The following is a 6,559-nucleotide window of genomic DNA, read 5'->3' as shown; positions in this document are numbered from 1 at the left end:
ACCCCCCCCTGTCCCCCCCAGCCCTTGGCCCCCCCGCCCCCCTCCAGCCCCCAGAGCCATGAGACCCCCCCGTCCCCCTCGGCCCCTGGCCCCCCCCTCCCCCAGAGCCAGGAGACCCCCCCCGTCCCCCCCAAGCCTCGCCCCCCCCAGCCCCCAGAGCCGTGAGAACCCCCTGTCCCGCCCAAGCCCTCGGCCCTCCCCGCCCCCAGAGCCAGGAGACCCCCCCCGTCCCCCCAAGCCTCGGCCCCCCCAGCCCCCAGAGCCAGGAGACCCCCCCCGTCTCCCCCAAGCCTCGCCCCCCCCAGCCCCCAGAGCCGTGAGAACCCCCTGTCCCGCCCAAGCCCTCGGCCCCCCCAGCCCCCAGAGCCAGGAGACCCCCCCATCCCCCAAGCCTCGGCCCCCCCCCAGAGCCAGGAGACCCCCCCCGGTCTCCCCAGCCCTCTGCCCCCCCCCGCCCCCAGAGCCAGGAGACCCCCCCGTCCCCCAAGCCCTCGGACCCCCTGCCCCTCCTTGCCCCCAGAGCCATGAGACCCCCCCGTCCCTCCCCAGCCCACGGCCCCCAGAGCCATGAGACCCCCCTCCCCCCCAGCCCTCAGCCCCCCTCGCCCCCAGAGCCAGGAGACCCCCCCCCTGTCCCCCCCAGCCCTTGGCCCCCCCGCCCCCTCCAGCCCCCAGAGCCATGAGACCCCCCCGTCCCCCTCGGCCCCTGGCCCCCCCTCCCCCAGAGCCATGAGACCCCCCCTGCCCCCCCAGCCCTCGCCCCCCCCCCCGCCCCCAGAGCCATGAGACCCCCCCTGCTTGGGATGCAGGCTTCACAGAGCTTCTGTAACTTTGACTTAAAGTAATTCCAAGCCTCCTCCACATTCAGATCCTGGAGTTCTTTAGTCCAGTCCACTTCCCTAACTAGTTCCCTTAATTTTTTTTAAGTTTGCCTTCTGAAATCAAGGACCCTAGCTGCCGATCTATTTTTGTTTATCCTTCCATTGAGTTTAAACTGAATTAGCTCATGATCACTCGAACCAAGGTTGTCCCCTACAACCAGTTTTTCTACAAGAACAGAAGAACAGAAGAATGGCCCTACTGGGTCAGACCAAAGGTCCGTCTAGCCCAGTGTCCGGTCTTCCGGCAGCGGCCAATGCCAGGTGCCCCAGAGGGAATGAACAGAACAGGGAATCATCAAGTGATCCGTCTCCTGTCGCCCATTTCCAGCTTCTGGCAAACAGAGGCTAAGGACACCATCCCTGCCCAGTCTGGCTAATAGCCATTGATGGACTTACCCCCCTGAACTTATCTAGTTCCCTTTTGACCCCTGTTATGGTCTTGGCCTTTACAACATCCTCTGGCAAGGAGTTCCACAGGTTGACTGTGCATTGTGTAAAGAAATACTTCCTTTTATTTGTTTTAAACCTGCTGCCTATTCATTTCATTTAGTGACCCCTAGTTCTTCTGTTTTGAGAAGTAGTATACAACACTTCCTTATCTACTTTCTCTACACCAGTCATGATTTTATAGACCTCAATCATATTTCCCCTTAGCCGTCTCTTTTCCAAGCTGAAAAGTCCCAGTCTTATTAATCTCTCCTCAGATGGAAGCCGTTCCATACCCCTAATAATTTTTGTGGCCCTTTTCTGAACCTTTTCCAATTCCAATATATCTTTTTTGAGATGGGGCGACCACATCTGCACGCAGTATTCAGGATGTGGGCATGCCATGGATTTATATAGAGGCAATATGATATTTTCTGTCTTATTATCTATCCCTTTCTTAATTATTCCCAGCATTCTGTTCAGTTTTTTGACTGTCGCTGCACATTGAGTGGATGTTTTCAGAGAACTATCCACAATGACTCCAAGATCTCTTTCTTGAGTGGTAACTGAGTAATTTGAGCTAACTGAGTAATTGACAGCAGTCGCAGGCTGTCACCTGCTATGGGGACCAGCACAAGAGAGGGTTGAGCCACACACTTTCTGTTGGGTTTCACTGATATTTGCTGACAGCAGAGGATGCTGGTTTCCATTCCAGGCTCTGGCGGGGAATGTGCTATGGTGGACACAGATTCTTCTGCCCATTTCCCCTGTAAAGTTGCCTGCAGAAACTCAAGAGCATGGGCATCAACCTCAGGACAGACTGTTAGGAACCAGGGCACAAACCCCAAATTGGCTATGAAGTTCTATAGTTCAGTTTCACCAATTAGTTATAGTCAACCTGTGGAACTCAGTGCTGGGGGTGTTGTGAGAAAGCCAAAAGTGTAACTGGGTTTAGAAAAGAATTAGATAAGTTCCCGGAGGACTGGTCCATCAATGGCTATTAGCCAAGATGGTCAGGGGAGCAACTCCATGCTCTGGGAGTCCCTAAGCCTCTGATTGCCAGATGTTGGGACTCGAAGACAGGGGATGGATCATTAAATAATTGTCCTGTTCTGTTCACTCCCTGTGAAGCATCTGGCATTAGCCGTTGTCAGAAGACAGGATGCTGGACTAGATGGACCATGAGCTGACCCAATATGGCTGTTCTTATGTTCTTAATAAATAATAATACCACAGAATGGTGGGAACTGCTTAGCTTTCAGTCGTAGATGACAGGTAATTATTAGGCTGAGATTGCATTGCTCCTCTGAAAAGATCTGAACAGAACTGCCCCCTGTGTGTATTCAGAGCCCTAAATGTTGACTTTACAATAAGCTACTGTTGCTTTTGACTCTGTTTCATCCTGCAGAGCCAGCCCAGCTATTTCACGAGGTGGATCCATTGTCGTTCCCGATGAATCCAGGGAGCTGGATTCTACTGTCGTTCAAACATCATCAACAGAACCATGGGCAGCGGGTATCATAGGTTGGGGAAGGCTGTGCTGCCCCAAACAGCCTGGTGTGGCCCCGCCCACACTCCACCTTAGGTCCCCTCCTGCCTGCTTCCAGTTTTCTTCCCGCTCTTCTGTGGCCCAGAGGCTGGGACTAGGGAAGGCAGACTGGGACCGGTGCTCGCAAGGCCTGGGGCTGTGGTTGGGGGCACTGGGACTGCACCACCCACCTGCCCCTCCGGGACTGGGGGTGCTGGGGCCAAGCCACTCGCCCAGGGCTGGAGGTGTGTGGTGGGGCCGGCAGCCGCGGGGTGTGTGCGCTCTGGCTCCAAGGGGGGAGGGATCAGACAGATGTATATGAAGATCTACTTAATCTTTATTATCGATAGAAGGAAAACAAACCTAGCTTGGCTCTCAGGCCTGTCTTAGGCTAGGATAAAAGGTGCATTGTTACAACATGGTAGCTAACACATCTGAAAAGTCTAGACGAGAAGAGGCACAGTGTCAGGCTAAGTCATAGGACTGGAAGGGACCTCAAGAGGCATCTAATCCAGTCCCCTGCACTCATGGCAGGACTAAGTATTACCTAGACCAGGGGTTCTCAAACTTCATTGCACCGCGACCCCCTTCTGACAACAAAAATTACTACACAATCCCAGGAGGGGGGACCAAAGCCTGAGCCCACCTGAGCCCTGCCACCCTGTGTTGGGAGGTCCAAAGCCTGAGTCCCACCACCCCGAGCAAGAGGGACTAAAGCAGAAGCCCAAGGGCTTCAGCTCCAGGCAGGGAGTCTGGACCCTGAGCACCACTGCCCAGGGCTAAAGTCCTTGGGATTCAGCTTTGTCCCCAGGAGGTGGGGCTCAGGCTTTGGCCCGGGGCCCCAGCAAGTCTGAGCCAGTTCTGGTGACCCCATTAAAACGGGGTTGGGACCCACTTTGGGGTCCTGATCCACAGTTTGAGAACTGCTGATCTAGATCAGTCAGTCAAAGACTGCAGAGAGCCAAGACTTTAACTTGACCAATTTAGCATGTGCTAAATGTGGTGCATTGGAAAACTGTTGGAATTGTAGGCTGTCACTTTAATTGTGAAGGGTTTCCTGGTCCCTCTTGCAGGACAGTGGGCTCAGTATGAAAGTGTGCAATCAGAGATAGTCTGGAAAGACCCGATCTAGAACAAGTTGTGCCTCTCTGCCTTAGGGAGCAGCCTGTTTTGTCTATCTCTGATTTTGGCAGCAGGGCAGGGTCCAGTGCAACAGGGTCAGGCGAGGCAGTAGGGAGCCGAGGTGAAGTCACGCACAGGCGGCCTAGCAGCAACCAGTGGGCAATGGCCTGCTGCTCAGACAGCTTCCTCTTCCTTCTGGGATCTTAACATAGTCTAGGCAGCCAATGAAAATCCTGTGTGGCCAGCCAATCAGGGGCCTCGGATGTAACTGTTGGGCACTACAGGCCTGGAGCAGCTGTTGGCCAGGGGCCATGGTTCTATGTACTGTTGGGTTGTGGAAGCTGTTTAGGGACCTGACGGACCTGGGTTCAACAGCAGGGCCCCAGCACAACTTTCTAGCAAGAGTATTTGATGTTTTTATCTATCTGCTCTGTGTGTGCTGTGAACATGACGCTTAAGAGTACCTGACACCTTTAAATCCAAAGCAGAGGCTGGTGGAGTTTGCAGGGCTGGCCGTTATCTAGCTTTCTAAGCATGGACCTGGTTTTTCAGAGCTGCTGACCACCTACAGTTGCCATCGGCAACACCTGGGCCCTGCGTGAGGAAAGCAGCTACACGCATGGTTAACTTGATGCAGGTGCATAAATCCCACTGATGTAAGCACACGGGTAAGTGCCTGCCTGAATCAGGGCCTTGGGGTTCAGCACTTCCAAGGGCACGTCCACACTGCATGCTGTACCCCTCGCACGGGCATAAGTAGCAGTGTAGACAGAGAGTCACTGCTTAGGCGAGTAGACTAAAGACATGCCTGAACCCTTGGGTATATACCCCCCACACCTCTCTACAGGACCCAGCAGTGCTTCCCCCATCAACGCTGCTATTTATATCCGTCCCTACGGCAGTGGTTTTCCCTACTGCCTTCTCCCTGCCGGAGCCTTTTCTCACGCAGTGAAAGGCTCCAGCAGCAGGCAGTTCTTGGAGCCCTTTCCTCGCTGCTTCCCCCTTGCCGGAGCCTTTCACGGACACAGGTAGCTACATGCCGCAGAGCGGACGCAGCCTGCTTCTCCCGCTGCCACTGGTGTGTAGTGTGGACATAGTCTAAGCATTGGACGGCATTACTCTGCATGTAAACGGAGCAGATTGGCTGGGATGTCTTTCCATATCAAATGTTGAAACGCCACCCCCTCCCCCCGCAAGGAGCCACTTCAAAGAGCAGAATGACACTTCAAGGCTCAGTGGGCATCAGTGTAAAACCTCATTGATCAAGCTGTGCTCTTATCACTGTGCATTTTAATTCTCAGTCACATGCAAATTTAATAAAGGGACCGGTGAGAAAATAGAACCCCCGAGTTCCAATCTGCTGCACAGAGAAGCCTGCTGATCCCTGGCAGGGTACAAATATATAGGAATTCATAACAGCCCACAGACAAATGTACGGTTGAGACAAAGGAATTCTTTGTCCAGCTCAGCTTGCTGTTAAAAGCTTTTTCATATCTGCCCTTAATGCAGCCTGAAATTCAGACATTTCACACACGTGCTTTACCAGACTGATATTATTTTGCAAGTGAAAAGCAGTTAGCATCCTACCCCTGAAACAGCTTGAAGAAAATATTTTATACACCTGGAGAAAGCAATGAAGTGAGCTGTAGCTCATGAAAGCTTATGCTCAAATAAATTGGTTAGTCTCTAAGGTGCCACAAGTACTCCTTTTCTTTTTGCGAATACAGACTAACACGGCTGTTACTCTGACACCCTACCCTGGTGCTACTAAAGGGCAGGCAGTCCACAGAGCCGGAGATGGAGAGCTTGGTGCAGAGGAGGGGGAGCTTTTATTCCACCCCAGTCCTGGGGTTGGCCTGAGGCAGTTTCGGACCTGGCACCACTTGGGTAGCCTTGGGGCTGCTTTGTGTTGCCCTGCAGTGACCCCCAAGGAGCCATTCCCAGAACCAGGAGTTGCCAGAGCTCACGAGCAGTCTGGCCACCCAGCTGGCCTGTCCCTTAAGTGGGTGAATCAGGTTGGTTAAAATCATGGCCATCTTTCTAACGGCACTCAAAACGAACCTTTAGGTTTGCTATTGAATTGTCTCCCATCTCCGTGAGCTCTGAGTTCTAGTTGGGATGGGAGGTGATGGAATCCCACAGAAAGAGGCACCTGCCATGGTGCTCCTGGCTGGCGCCAGAAAGAGGGGAGCTGGGAATCTTTTAAATGAGCCTGCTTTGGTGAGATCTGCAGTCCATTGTCGCAGATTTGAGCAGCTGGGATAGTTCAGAGAAACAACTGTGGGGTACTGATCCAAAACAAACCCAAATCCTGAGCCCTCGGAGGTTGCCGCGGTTGCTCCCTCAAGCATTTTTGGCAGCCCTAAAATGGACTGTTGGGGTCTGTGACAGGTTCACCACAGGGTGATACCTGGAACTGGGGTACCACTGAGCCCCCGACCCACCAGCCTGGGCTCCCTCTCACACTGTACTGCTGTGGAAAGCTGCAAAGCCCTCCAGCCTGCACGTTCACAAGCATTCACACAGGTAGGGACACACCCAGCTGCAATTACACACAGGCTTTCTAACCACCAGCTTCCCAGACTGTGACCCCAGAGCAGTA

Source organism: Eretmochelys imbricata, chromosome 3 (genome assembly GCF_965152235.1).
Source record: "Eretmochelys imbricata isolate rEreImb1 chromosome 3, rEreImb1.hap1, whole genome shotgun sequence".
NCBI lineage: Eukaryota > Metazoa > Chordata > Testudines > Cheloniidae > Eretmochelys > Eretmochelys imbricata.
This window is presented reverse-complemented; position numbering follows the sequence as displayed.